Source organism: Sylvia atricapilla, chromosome 5 (assembly GCF_009819655.1).
Source record: "Sylvia atricapilla isolate bSylAtr1 chromosome 5, bSylAtr1.pri, whole genome shotgun sequence".
Lineage (NCBI taxonomy): Eukaryota > Metazoa > Chordata > Aves > Passeriformes > Sylviidae > Sylvia > Sylvia atricapilla.
Window position 1 is genome coordinate 61,634,679 of NC_089144.1, and position 14,459 is coordinate 61,649,137.

At 44.0% G+C, this 14,459-nt stretch overlaps 1 protein-coding gene across 2 annotated transcripts in view; it reads right to left on the reverse strand.

Moving 5' to 3' along the window:
• The window catches only part of CHRM2 (cholinergic receptor muscarinic 2), an 86,041-nt gene extending 72,296 nt beyond the window's left edge, over window positions 1–13,745 (reverse strand). For both annotated transcript variants that reach the window (XM_066319720.1, XM_066319721.1), the window contains exon 1: window positions 13,453–13,745. The gene's annotated coding sequence lies outside the window, so the exon portion shown is untranslated. The remainder of the gene's footprint in view (window positions 1–13,452) is intronic.
• Between the last annotated feature and the right edge of the window lie 714 nt (window positions 13,746–14,459).

Below are 14,459 nucleotides of genomic sequence, written 5' to 3' on the forward strand. Positions count from 1 at the left end.
AGTGTTTTATCTGCTGGGGAGAAAGGAACAGTAAATACAGCCCCTGCTGAACAGCCCATGCCTTTGGTTTTGTCCTTTCTCCAAGATATTTCTGGTTTCTAATCTCTCCCTTCAGCTGTGCTGCTCTTGAGCCCTTCTTAGAGCAAAAGGGAGAAGGGAGCAAAAGTTGTTGTCCCCCCTTGTCTAGAGCACCTTCAGCTTCTGCCTATAGGTATCAGGTCATTAATTTAGAGGTGGGAAGCTGGTTCACATGTGTTAAGTGAGCAGTCACACACAAAAAATTCTCAATACTGAATGTGAAAAGCTTAAAAGAATTTCTTGGCCTTGACATAATAATTGAAACTATTAATCAGACTGTGAAGCTTAGCCAGCACACTCGCAGATGTACAATTTAAAATATAGGGGGGAAATATCCAGTGGACAAATTAATGACAATTAACAAATTGTTCAGCATAGGTCATTTTATTTTCAGTGATCTGAAAGCAAAAGAAAGCATCAGCTGTCTGATGAGACCAGTGACTGATGAGACTCAGGACTTAGGGAATGTCTGTTCTAAGAAAAGCCCACACAACCCTCACTGAGGCTACTGGGAAGACAAAGTTTTTCCCACAGGCCAAACAACTTTTTGTGTCCTGCTCTCTCTTCCTTAGGCTGAGAGGGCAGAGATAACAGCCAGACAACCCCACAGAACAGACAGGCTGCAAACTGCTCAAAACAGCAACGTGCTGCTGCAGGGAATGTGCAAAACCAGAAAATCAGTATCTCTGTGTGTGAATGGGGCTGGATTGGTGATCATAACTCATTGACTCAAAGACTCAAACAGCAGATGAAGTCATTTGGTGAATGACAAGGCTGTGTCATTGAAAAGAGTGATGAGAAGTGCATGGTGCAAGGAAGAGGAGTATGGATAGTGGAGGAGTAAAAAGCAAACTGAACAGAAGAGTTCTCTGTTTTCAATTTGCTTGATGTAGAACAAAGAGAGCAAGTCTCCTCTCTCTTCTCCCAATTCAAAACAGAGCATTGCTTTCCATATAACGATAAATCTTTAACTTGTTTTTGTTGCACTCTTTCAGTTAGATGTTTAATTAAAGTAATAATAGATTATTTAAAAAATAAATAAACGTGGGACAGCTTTGGCAAAATCTATTTTTTTAAAAAACATCAAGGAAAGATGTATTTGATTTTCAGATTATTTCCCCAATTAATCCTTTTATTCCTCACTGTACGGAAGATAGAAAAATCACCTGTGTATAAATAGTGATAAGAGCAACTGAATGTACTCTGTTGTGGAGAACATGGAGGGTTTTTTCAGAACTTTTTTTCTTTTGCCCTTGAGGGACTGTAGGTAGTAATTTCAGCAAGCAGCAAGAGAAAAAAAAAATAGGTATTGTACCAAATCCCAGGTATTCCTGAGCTGAGAGAGCTGGTTCTGCTCCCGCACCATCCAGCGTTCAGGACTGCACCCTAGCTGGAATGGCACGTACATAATTCCCTACAGAAACACAAATAGCTATGTCACTGTTTCGTTAATTTGCTCGAGAATGCTTATCTTAGCAAAGATCAGCTCTCATTTTCTTCACTGTGCAATTCAATTCAGAGTTTAAGGAATGGTGGAAGATCAGACAACATGCAGTCCTTCTCCCTTTCCCCTGGTGAGACACGTCCACCACTTTAAAGCAAAGACAGTGATGTTCTTAATTCCTAGCTAATAGATTCCACCACTGAAGGATTGATATCTTAGCAGCAGCAGCACTGAGAGGTAACTGGAAACACACCTTGGCTCCTCCCAGAGCAAAGAAGTGCATCTGACTTCTCAGGTGCTGTCTTCTTTTAGCACCTCTCCCCCTGCTTTCATGCCTGCCTCATGAACACCCATCAAGCCCCAGCTTGTCAAGTCCTGGTGTCAGAGAAAACGTGCTGCCAGCTGCCAAGGCCTGGATTAGGCTCCCTCTGAGGCTGCACTTTATGCACCCAGAGTGGTTCACTGCAGAGCAGCAAGAGGCCTGGCACTCAGCACACATTCTAATCCTCTCACATCATGGCAGGAGCAAGAGACAGGCTGAGCAAGAGACAACAGCCTTTAAAATCCCAGTGTCTGTACTCTCTCGGTGATCCTGTGTGCCCTTTTAGTGTCCAGGATGCTGTGAAATCAGGATGGGCTGTGCACAGTGACCCAAACCCCACCTGTGGCTGACCATTGCAGCAAAGAAGAGTGGGTTAAAGAAGAGTGGGGGAGAGAGTTGGCATGACAACCACAGAAGGCTTCTAGGTGGCCTGTACAATAACTAATCATTACACAGGGAAGAGTGATAATTACTCCTTAATGCTGCAGTGCAGGAACTGGCTTCATGGCACAGCACAGGAGGTTGAGGAGATGAAGGTGCTTGTCAGAACAGCAAAAATATGTTAGTGTGATCCCTAACAATGAGGTCTTAGTAGACCTTCAAAAAAAGCAAATGATTCCTCTTAATTTAGTTATCATCTCTTTCTATGAGTTCAGCTGCAAAATAAAAAATTTCTTCCTTTCCGGTTGTTGTGCTTTTAATTTTGTTCCTTTGTTTAAGAAGCAATAATAAAATGCAGTGAATAAAACGTTGATCTGGAGCTATTCTTGTGAAATAAAAATTTTTTAAAAGAAAAAGAAAGTGAGAGCTCTCCGGGGCCTCTTTCCTTGTTCTTTTTGTTCTATTGCAATAACACCACTGCCAGAAGTTTAGGAAATAGGTTTAACCACAGCTTCCTTGTGCCTTGAAGGAAAGGGCTGAAGACCTTTTTGTTTGCTCCATCAACTCAAACTGGAATAAAAATTAAATTGAGAGCTTTTCACCCACTAAGATGTGCAATCAGAAGTCTCTGAGCCTCCCAGCTGACTGAACCTGAACATAGCATCCGAAGAATATCAGAAAATGCAGATGATGCATTTTCCTTTGCTCTTGTGCTGTAGGCATTTGTTATGCTGTCATCCTTAGCACAAAATCAAGGCACTTTCAGCTGGTCCTGTCTCCTGAGCTGCACTGAGGTAACTCGATGTTTCAACTCTTAAAAAGTGGACAAAAAAAGGTGTAGGGAGGGAAAGGGGCTCATGCTCATTCAAGTCATAGCATCATAGGATATGCTGATTGGCAGAAGATTCCCTTAGAGAGAGAATGACCAGCGTGCCTGTGAGCCAGGAGAAGGTGATTCAATCTTCAGTGGGACTGAGTCTTTGGAAACTGCACCTTTTGACCACAGCAGACAGACCCAATGACTTTCCCTGAAGAGCAGCACATTTGATTTCTAGGCTGCCAATGTATCACCTTGTCACATCTTCCCAAACTGGATAAATACTGTTGTCACTGGTTTGTGGGGCTAAAGTGCTTTCAGGGCTTTCTCTCTGCAACTTTGCACCTGCCTTTCCCTCAGGACAACTTTCCAAAGTGTCTTGTAGTAGTTTTAGTTTTAGCAAAAACCTAGACAAGAAGGACAAAAAATTTCTGGTGAGCAGAAAAAGTAAAGCAGGCTGAGAATCCTCCAAAGAAGAGGACTCACTTGATGACTCTGAGTGAAAAAGCAACTCTCCCTAAGCCAGAGTTCCCACTTTTCTCTCTCAGAAGTGTGTGGCAGCAGTGAGCAGGCAAAGGGAACAGGCACACAGTGGTACCACTCCAGCATAAATTGGGATACCATCCCATGTATAGCTGCCTCTGTCAGCAACACCCAGGGGCAGTGGAAAGGCTCTTACACTCCAAAGGCCCTCGTTATTAGGTAATTTGTACATGGAATAAAAAGCAACCAAATATTTGAAAGATAATATATCGTTCATTTCTTTCTATGGATGCCCAAAATTAGGGAAGTTTAAGGGTAAGCTTAGTGCTGACTGTTCCAGAAATGCTGCCAAATGCTTTAAAATCTAAACAGGAAGAGCAGACAAAACTTGTGAGATTGAAAATATTATTTTAAACTATTTGCATGTTAAAAGCCGAGGTACAGGAGGTTACTGACTTTGTCCAAGGCCATGTCAGCAATCTGTGGTGAAACCAGGAGTTTAGCCTTTGTCACTACTTCCTGAAATTACTAAAAAGAAAATTAATCCTAATTTTTTTAGCTGTGTGTCATTTCCACACCCCACTTTGATTTTTGAGGAGTTAAAGACAATTATGTGGAATATTAATTGTCAAATCTGTCATTCAGAAAGGATGGCAGTGTTTGATTTATCTGGGCTTTTTTAAAACCTGATATTTTGCATTCCCCTGTGCTTCAAAGTTGGAGAAAAATAGTCTCACTCTGCTAAAGAAAGGGAGAGAGACAGTTACAGGCTTTCTTCAGACAAAACATAACAATTGCTTTTGTTCATCTTCTTTCTTTTTTCTTCCCTTACTTTCTTTCTAGTTGTATACTTCTGGGTTTTCTCCCCTTTACTGAAGCACACAGCAAAATAATTAATAACAGTAGGATATTCCTTGCAGGAAACTGCTTCTGATGTCAAAACCTTTCAGTAAAAATCCCTACATTTACTCCCAGTGGCACAGATTGTGAAAATGACTAGCAGATATCAAACAGACATTTTAAATGAGAATTTAACAGTGAGCCCTTCATGTATTCTTTCCTTCTAGTGCCAGTTAAGTGTGCTGGCTATCACAAATGTTAAAAGCAGAAGGGTAACTTATTTTAGGTAAATAAGTCTTCCCTGCTTTCCCTCATATTTAAGAGCCTGGCTTATGTTTGGCTAAAGGAAGAAACTTCACAACCAAGATTCTCTGTTTAAATTCTCACTGCTAGGGCTCAAGGTCATACTGAGAAGGCATGACATTGCCAGGTTAAATATAGCACTTTCTTTGGTGCTGGCCTCTCCTTTCATGTCACTCGTGCTCTGACAGCTTTCATCAGCTGAAAGTACACTGCTAGAAAAGTGAAATTAGTGTGGGTGAAAGATGCCAGTAATGGATCTGGGATCCGTTTAAGCTTAGCCTAAGCATGGAAAAGCAACAGCAGAGAAAACATCTCTTTTACTTCTCACCAAGACCTGGAGCAGTTGCAGCTTCAGCACTTTTTGTTTGAGGGATACTGAACATTTTATCTTATCCTACTTTCCTGAATGGAAACTTTCCCAGGAAGCATCTCTTAAAGGCTCAATTTCCCAACACTCCAGTGCAAAGAAAAACCCTCTGGATGGAGTCTGTCTGTTCCTTTTTTTTTTTCATTTGGCAGCACCACAGATGAACCTCATTATCTGACAATCTGCGGGAAGCAAATCCCTACAACACTGTCATGGGACCAGGAAGAATTACTGTCCCTTCCTCAGGATGCCAAGCCAAAGCCTACCCAAGGTAGCAAGAGTTGGTTTCTGACCTCAGCAAACTTTGTGTCAGGCCATAGCAGTATGTCAAAAAACAGGCAGCAGGTTGGTGGTACAGTCAGGAGCTTATCTGTGATCAGCTTGGTCTCAGTCCAGTATGCTAAGTGACAAAATATCCTCTAATTCAACCCTGATGCTTGCACAAAGCACTGTCACCCTTAGCCCAGGAAATGTCTGGGCTATTCAATGGGTTATTATGGAGAGAGATCAAAGAGGTTTGAAAGTCTAATAAAATTGTAACCAACAGTGAGTTCACCCACCTGTGTGTTGATAAGTCAGCTGGTACAAAATGATTAAAAAAACCCATTAATTCCTAAGTGATTTCTAGAATAAGTAGAGAACATAAGAGTAGGGGCTCTAACTAAATAACTGAAGATGTGATACAGTCAAAACACTGAAAAATAATAAACTTATTACTACACTAAGAGCGTGAGAAAAACTGACTATAATTAGTGAAATGCTTAAAAGGTACTGAAGGCAGAAATAAAATAAATTAAAAATAATAAATAAAAAAGAACCCTGAAGAATGAAAGAGAAAGAAAGTAAAATCCAAGGATTCAAAACAACAGATATTTCAACACACAGTTTCTGACTCAGTGAAGTCATGTGGAACACAAACTGGAAAGCAAGATAGGAAAAAAATTATTGTGCAATGTTAAGGTCCAAGAAGTTGTTTGAGCCAAGCAATCAGGTTTGAGGAAGTGACACTTCACCTCTGGTGAAGCCCGTGGCTAGGGGAGGGAGTTAAAATAAGACACAAACAAAATGTCAGTCGTAAATGAGGAGGACCAAGGATGCACAAACTGACAAGAGCCATGTGGGAGGGTGTGCAGAGGGGGGAACTGCAGGACACTTCTCAAAGGTCTTAAATTCACCCATTTTAGGAGGTAATCAACGGGATCTGCTGCACATCAAGGGATTATTTGGAATAATTAACGAGGAAAAGGACTTTGCAGAGGTTCTGAATTATTGTTTTGGTTGAATCTTCTCTGCTAAAGATACTGTGCTGATATCCATGTTAGACCTCCTTTTTTTTTTTTTTCCAAGACAAGAAAGCACATGAGCTGTCAGAATGTGAAACACTGCAAGGGGAAACATTGGAACAAACTGATAAACTAAGCAGCAGCATATCAAAAGGACCTCATGGTTATATATGCAAGGGTTTGGAAAGCATTTGAAATTGAAGTGGCTGTGCTGATAGCAAAAATACGCAAGTTGTCACTGAAGTCAGATAAACTGCAGAAGGACAGGAGGGTAGCAACAAGCATACCTATCTTTAGGACAAGCACAGGATTAGTCTTAGGTATTATATACCAAAAAAACTTGTTTCATTTCCTCCTTAATTGATTGAAACTAACAAAAACTAGATTTACATGGAGGAGCAGATAAAAAAGAACCATAGCCTTTAAAAAAAAACCTGTTTTCTGATATATATTCTTTGAAGTGTCAAGCTAAAAGACCAAGAAAAACAATCTGACAAGTCTACATATATAGGCATTTATATATTGTATTAAATTCTTTGACAAATTTAAGTTGTTATAGAATAGGTAGATTATTATTACGAGGTGGAAGCTGGTTAAGAAGCAGAAAACAGAAGCGACACGTGAATGATCTTTTCACAGTCAAAGATTAACACCTTGTCCAAAAACTTAGAACTTTACTGAAATTATTGCTCTTAGAAAAAGAGAATAAGGATTTTCTTTTCAAGTACTTCACGTTAATTAAGTTGGGAGAACCTGACATTTGGATGGCTAATGGAAATTAACATTGGCTGAGGCAGAACAATCACAGGTGGAGTGAAATACTGGAAAGCCTTTCTGGGTTCTAAGCCAGCTGTGGCCACTCATTATGGCATCAAAGTGAACAACCCTATTCTGGACTATTACAGCAGCAATCAGAAATAAAAAAGCCCAAACCAAACAGACAACCCAAAATTTTCATTAGCAAGGGAGGAGTAAGAGGTGTTAAGATGGAAATTATTTTATTGTTCTTTTCTTCTCTCATAGTGGAGTAAATGAATGGCAGTTATACAATGAACTGGCTGTTCCAGTTGGTCTTTTCGTGTCACATAACAGAGAGGTATCAGTAACCCTGGAAGACAACTAATTTAAATAGATCAAAGGTTGTCTGGAGTATGTTTTTCCACAGAAAAGAATTAATTAACCTTAATTTCAACAGAAAATATTTAATTAATGGATTCCCTGCTACGTGCTCTCACTGAGGTACTGAACTTACTGGGAGGCAAAACTAGATTAGTTGCGTATGTAGCCAGTGAGTACCTCTGCAGCTTGTCTAAAATCAATAGAGATCTCCTTTTGGGGAGGGAAATGCAGAGATCTTTTTGTCATTTGGAAAAGATCTCCAGCTAGTGAGTAAACCCCAGCTGATGGTATAAAAACCTTTTACCTGAGGGTAGCGCAGATATCTAGGGCAGCATTCACTATACCTGTCTTTTTGGTAACCAACATTGATAGAAACACTGTACAAGTTGAGACAAAACACCTGTCTGATCCAATGCTATAATCATTATGTTCTAATGCTCTGTAAGTGGATGACTGATGCCTTTTTGAATAGGAAAATAATGAGCAATGAGAACGAATAACACAAATTCTGTTAATTATTCATGCTAACATTCATGAAACTTTTGAAATGTGTGAATATTTTCATGAATAAATCATTGGTCACTGGCTTGCTTTAAAGAATTTCAGAAATAATAGCAGAATAAGCTTGTTGCCATTACTCATGAACGAAGTTATGAATAATTTTCAATATCTGACTGCTCTGCTTTCTAATTGACGGAACGTGAGATAGATGAGTTCAAAATAGACATCAGTAATTCATTGCAAACAGAGAGAAAAATTCTCAGGAATCTATGAAAATGCTATGGGATATATCAGAAACCCAAATTTTCCCCATGTACAGTTTTTGCTAATTTTTGTTTCTCACATGGTGGAATGGATGACAGAAGAGAAGGATCTAGTCTTCATGTTTGAAGATCATCCTATGCACAGAAATAAAGAGATCTTTACATATGCAGGCTACCTAAAAATCCTGAGCTAGAGATATCACTAAGCAAGAAAATTATTTTAAATTACTGGGTTTGTTTTATCACCTTGGTTTCCAACACTAATTTTGACAATGACTCAGAAGAAAGACCTATGGAGATGTTTTTGTCTCATTATACCACTCTCAAAAAAAGCCAAAAGACCCAAACAAAACCAAACACCAAACCAAAACCACAAGCAGCCAAAAAACTAATAAAACCCACACATGCCCACAGTTTACTCAGAGCTTTTCTGAGAGCTTGAGGGAAGCCCTAGGAAATGCTGATTTACAGAATTTCTCGCCTATTTATGTTGTGGCTGCTCACAGAGATCTTTATTGCCATCACTGTGAGAGGTGCCCCGTGCTATTCCCAATGCCCATTATCACATTGCATTTCCCTTTCAGCAGATCTGATGAAACAGAGCTGTTCCATGAACAGTTGTCAAAACACTGGCATATCCTAATTACAACACTTACTATGTTTCCGTGAAAGTCAAATTCTGAGCTCAACTGCACCAGAATAAACCAGACGCAATTAAAATCACTGGAGGCACCCCTGATTTGAAAGAATGTAATTAAGATGAGAATCTAGCCCATGGAGTCTCAAGAAATACTGGAGTGACAGGAATCAGAGAATCATCTTGTCAAACAGAAAACATGCAGAAGACTCTGAGCAAAGCAGCTGGCCCTAAGTGTGGTCTGTTTCATTTAATCTATATCATATCCTTAAAAATAAATACATGAAACACGTGAAATTCAGGCTACTGAAATCCCATTGCACATCTCAGTGGCATTGGCAAGCGTTCTTTAGAAGGTGCTTAAGGGAAATGAAAAGAAACTCCCTTCACCCTACCCTCTTGGGACTTCAGATTGTGTTATGTGAAAGATATTCTTTGGAAGACCTGCTGGTATATAACCCTCTCTGTGGGGAACAGATGGAGTTACATAGGTAACAGTATAGCTCCTAAGGTAAGACAGGCATTCCAAAACAACAGCCAGTTCCACAGCCCAAAGCACTTCTACACAGCAGCGAGCTCAGGGTGTATGGGAAAAGGAGGCAACGCTTTAATGCAACTTCAGGAGTGGTCTCAACTTTTAATTCTGCCCACTTCAATCAGAGAAGTGTAGGAAGGCAGTGGGATAAGTCAGCAAGGGATCCCTTCCTGATTTAATATGGAGAGCTAGGGAATGCAATCTGCTAGGCACAGGTGTTTGGCAGTCAGCTGGTGAGATGTGGACAAGCAAGCAGGGAACTGTATTTTTTGGGCAGCTCTGACACGGCAAAAGCTGGCAAAAGACCCTGGCAAAACTGAAAGCTACCTCTGCCAAAATATAGGAAAAGATGTAATGGTGTGTAATGGTGGTGTGCATGGAGTCTCATTTAGCTACGGAATTTCTCTGTGCTCGGTTCTTTCTGCAGCCTGGTTCATGGAGATGGGAATCTCTACGATGGGTTTAACAGGGCTTGAAATGCTACCACACAATTTAATGCTACCATACGTTAAATGCCATCATACAATTTAAGCTTTTTAAGATTTAAGGCTACAAGCATTTGTGAAAAAGTTATCCCTGTCATTCATATGAGCTGGATTTAAGCCCCTTCAGCTTTCCTTAGCTTGATTACTGTTGCCTATTCCACCCACCCACCTAAACAGCCAGTAGAAGGTCAGGGCAGCAGTTTCACAAGTGAGTAATCCTCTTCTGTGCCCTCAAATCTCTCAGAATTAGCTGAAAGTTGCTTCAAGCTGCAGAGCTCAAAGCAAGAGAGATCCAAAGTATCTGAAAAAATGGTCAGACATAGTCTGGGTTTCCCAAATAAAAATTCTTCCCACTTTTTGCTCCACAGTTTAACCCATCCAAGCCATAATCTCCCAGTGACCAGACTATGATAATTTGAATTAACTGAACATCATCTGCCTTTTTTTTGTTTCAGCTTGGGCTTTAGAAGAGGGAAGATCTGGCTGGCAACAGACACTGGGGAGAATGTTCTTTTCTCATACCACTCTCTCCTCTCCCTCTGCAGTATGGTTATGAAGTCTAATTCCTGGTGCCCGGGGATGCTCATCCCCGCCTGCCTCCGGCACTAGAGGGCGCGGGGATCCGGGCTTCGGGCTGGAAATCCACCCGCCGCCGCTTCCTGCTTCGCCTTAAACTGAACCCAACTTTCAAAGAGGTCTTGATTTCACAGAAGGGGAATTGGTTTTATTATTACTGGCTTGCCTGAGTTCCCCATGCCGCATTGCTATGGAAACAGGACCAGAAAGCACGTCTTTTGCATGTAGGTCATGATATTAGTGGAGAAGGAAAAGCTGGGTGAATGGGTGACAGGAGTGAAGTGGGACAGAGTAACCTCCTGGGATTATATTAACAACAGAGAGGGATTTCATAGTGGGTGTCCTCAAAAGACTTTTGAATGAGACAACAAACGGGCTGAAACAGTCAAGCATTTTGAGTAGCTGAGAACCATGACATGCACAGACAGGGGTTCAGCCCAGAGGTGACAAGCAACGTGACAGTGGGCACTGGACTGAATAACTTGGAGGAAAAAATAAAGTTTTGTTTATAGATTCTGTTTTTAACTGATGGCCTCAGTTTCCTGCTTTCAGTGTCTAGGTCTCCATCCTGAATGACAACAGAGCACAGCCAGACTGCTGTCCCTTCCATCTCCTCAGGACATTCTTGATCACGCATGGTCCAGGTCTCCCTGAGCTCTGCCCAAATGCAGAGTTACAAACACTGGGGTAGAGGATACTAATCAAAATCCTGGGTTTGGATGGGAGAAAAGCATGACCTCTCCTTTTTATAATTTTGCCCTCCATCCAACGCAAGTTGGGGCCATCTTAGACCCCTCTCCCCGTGTACTGTGCCTTGTTCCCGAGTGGAGTGCAATGCACAAATCACAGAGTGCTGAGGGAAGGAACAGAGAGGGCAGCTCAGTGGGGCACACAATCAACAGACTGGTGAGATTAGTGCACTTCTCACTCTCCTGGTGCAAAAGCAAACAGTCCAGGGGTCCTGCAGAGAAGTTCAACCAAACTTACACTCCAAGAGATCCTAAAGGAAAGAGGAAGCGTATTCTGTGTAGCTTAGAGAGGTTTATCGATGAGTCACTGAGAGCGGCTGGTGTCATAAACCACACAATCAAAGCTGGTGTGTATTCAGACAGGGGCTGTGATTGCAAGTGATGCAATACTATAAAGACAGGCAGCATGCATAGTTCTGCTCTCCTGTATTCACCTTCCTTATTGTTTTTTATAGTTTGTGGACTTGGTATATCCCCCAAATAGCTGCAAAAACAGGCTGCAAAAGCAGAGGTTAGACCTTCCTTTTTTGTCCTTGCCTTTTTTCTTCTGCTAAGAGAATATCCTCCTTAAGGGAGAAGGACAAGCCAGTGTGTGCCAACACACTGGTTGATAGATGTCATTCTGGCTAGATTTGCAGCAAGAATTTCCAGCTGGAAATAAAGCCCTCTCCTTGCCCTAAAAGGAACTTCAGAGAATGAAAACAGTAGGAATAAACAATCTTACAGGGGTGGGAAGAAAAGTCCTTCACCCAGAGAAGGGGTAAGGACTCACCCATGGGCTAGTGGGGATGAGTTACAAGCCCTGACAGCCTCCCCTCGGAGCTCGCAGCTCCTGCCTCCAGGAGCACCTGGCATCAGGGCCCTCCGGCTCGGCTGCCATGCAGGAGGACGAGCAGAGGAGCTCCCAGCCTGCCTTTCCCTATCACCTGCCTTTCCCTATCCCCCTGTGCGCTGGGACAGCCGCCAAGCGCGGCACGGGGCAGGCGGGTGCGAAGGCGCAAAGCCGGGAGAAGTGCCCTAGCTGGAGGGACGGCCAGAATCGGCTTTTGCCCGAGAAGCAGAAAGCATTTCGTCCCCTCAGAGCCCCCGATACGGCCTTACTGTGGGGCTGCACCAGGACCGCGATGCCCCGGGGCTGTTTCTGGGAAGCAATTTTTCTTCCACAGCTTGATCTGAGCCCGCTCTCAAAGTATCAACTCGCTCCTCCTGGCCCCAAGCACCCCGTGGTGGCTGCACGGGCCAAAGGAAAAGGATCCCGGCGGCACGGCCGGGACCGACACAGCCCTGCCGGGCTCTTAGCCGGACCAGGGCAGAGGGGCGAGCCCGACCTGGAGCATCCTCTCCCGCAGCACCCTGCTTCCTGCTCCGGGGAGCGAACCCCGCGGTCAAGGATGCGGGAAGCGGAGCCGGAGATGAGCCGGGGAAAGCCCAGAGCCTTCCCACTCGGAAGAACCCTTCCCACGCCGCGGCTCCCCGGGGCAGGACGTAAGAGACGAGGCAGCGGGAGCTGCTCCCGGCAGAGCAGGGATTCCAGGGCCCAGGGCCAGGGCCGGCACAGCGGCAGCCCCCTCCCCGGTCCCCCGCATCCCTCCTGGTCCCGCAGGGCAGAGATCCCGCCCGGCCCGGCCCTTCCTGCCCGCCCGACAGCGAGCGCACACCGCGGGCAGGCTCCGCTCCCCGGGGACGCCTCCGCTCCCCGCTCCCGGTGACATTTTGCAGGAGTCGTCGACAAACATGCCACAGCGGGATTTGGGAACGGTACCCCGGCAGACGAGCCTGTGTCGGAATGCAGCATTTGTAATAAAACCCCCTGTGTAAAGCGCTTGAAAATGTGAAGGTTTCTCTGAATCAGGCTACTGTGTCTCTCCCTCTGTTACCGTGCTAGACCCGGTTCTGGGATTAATATCGCAACTGAAACTCGACAGAGAAGGGCTCTGTGCTGGGGATAGTCTCTCTCCTAATCTCCTCGCTCTGCTTTTCACCGGCGGCCCGCTCAGCTGTGGCCCATCCAGCAAAAGTTTCCCTATGGTCTGTTCTGCTTCTTCTGCCAGGAAGCAAAAGCTCGTTTCTTAGACATTATTTCCTTGGCGGGAGCTTTCCTATGACAGCAGCGCATGAAATCCTAGGTGCGGCGAAGAAGGGGCGGAGGGTAGAGGACGTGGGGGAAAAAAAAAGCCAAGAGAAAAAAAAATAAAAAAAAAGAAAGAAAGAAAAAAAGAGAAAAAGAGAGAGAGAGAGAAAAAGTCAGTAAAAACCAGAGCTTTCCTACCTGTGATCCAATTAGCAGAAGTTGCATCTCATCCCGCGGCAAGCGGCTCGCTGGAGCGGCGGTGGCGGCGGAGGCATGCGGGCTGCGCGCCGTCAGCGCCCGCAGCCAGCAGCTTTATCTTCCTCTTCCATATCTTCCACGAGGAGCGAGGGGGGTTGGGCTGGGGGAAATACAGATCGCTTGGTACCGTGATAGTGCGGGGAAAGGATAACAGGTTGGAAGCTTTAAACAAGAGGTGGCATTGTCCGGGCTGATGGAGTTTCTGTCTCTCGCTCCCTCTCGCCCTCCCACTCCCACAGGCACACACATATACACACACACACACCCCCTCGGTGGCTGTAACCCTCAGGAGTCTCTGCTGCAGTTCAGCCAAGCTGAGCTTTAAAAGAATAAAAAATAAAAAAAAAAAAAATAGAGCAATAGTGCTATCAAACCTGGCTTAAAGGTTTAAGACAAAACAGGAGTCATTAAAAACAGGTGAAGCCGGGACTCGTGAGTGAGCCGGTAATAATTCACACTTCCCCCAGGGCTGGTGAAGTGAGGGTAAGCTGCCGCCCTGGTTGGGCTGGTGGCGAGCGGGGAAGCGGGGTGCCTAGGTGAGCATCTCGGGTGAATGTCCTTGCCGCTGCTGCGGCTGTGGGTCCGCTCCTGACCGCCCGGAGGGGCGTGCGGGGGTGTGTGATGTGTGTGAGCGCGAAGCGGGCTCGATTAGCTGCAATGGGAAGGCAATTTCTGCAGAGAACATTTACAATTTTCTTTCAATATGACAGGATTAGTTGCTGTTGAAGGCTCTCCTCCAATAAGATCGCACTGCTCTCTGATTTGGTGGCTTTGCTGAATAGAAATTACTGGTTCTTGTTATCTCCCAACACACTCTCTCGTCTTCCTCATCAGGCACTCCCCTCTTTCTCATCACAAGTCTTTATCTACAATTTGCACATCAGAACCACTTTTTTTGTTTTTCAATTACCTCCTCCCCATCTTCCCTGCAATACTGTCTTTTTTTT